Below are 512 nucleotides of genomic sequence, written 5' to 3' on the forward strand. Positions count from 1 at the left end.
GAATATCTTCTTCCTTCCATTTGTTGCCAAAATATGCATATGTTACTTGTTTTCCATCTCTACTTTCATATGGTCTCAGTCACTAGTTTTAGTGTAATTCATTGTGTACCTTAGTATATCATAACGTTAGATTGAGTGCCAATGGGCATCAAGCTGATGCATACATATGGTACTCCCTCCGTCCCCCAATATAAGTCGTTAGTACATCCAATATGCTCTTATAGGTTGATATATCAGATGTAGTAGCGTCTTGTATTATGGGAGGGAGGGGGTACTTGGAAAACTTGGCAGCTGAAACCTAATATCACGAATTTGTAATTATCATTGGTTCTTCTTAAGTTTTATTAGTTTTTTTTATGTTCTACAGTGCATCATTTGGTTTCACCATGTTTCAGAATTCAAAATTCAAAATTTGTAAAAATATATTTATGAGCGATCGTTTTTCAAAGTCCTTGTCACAAGAAACACAAAAGGCCTAAATTAGACTTTCAGTTTAAAAGATATAATACATT

At 33.6% G+C, this 512-nt stretch overlaps 1 protein-coding gene across 1 annotated transcript in view; it reads right to left on the reverse strand.

Annotated features, from left to right (window-relative positions):
- LOC119278846 (DIMBOA UDP-glucosyltransferase BX9-like) overlaps positions 1-512 on the reverse strand; it is a 7805-nt gene that overhangs the window by 6323 nt on the left and 970 nt on the right. The window lies entirely within an intron of this gene.

This window comes from Triticum dicoccoides, chromosome 3B, assembly GCF_002162155.2.
Source record: "Triticum dicoccoides isolate Atlit2015 ecotype Zavitan chromosome 3B, WEW_v2.0, whole genome shotgun sequence".
In the NCBI taxonomy this organism is placed as follows: Eukaryota; Viridiplantae; Streptophyta; class Magnoliopsida; order Poales; family Poaceae; genus Triticum; species Triticum dicoccoides.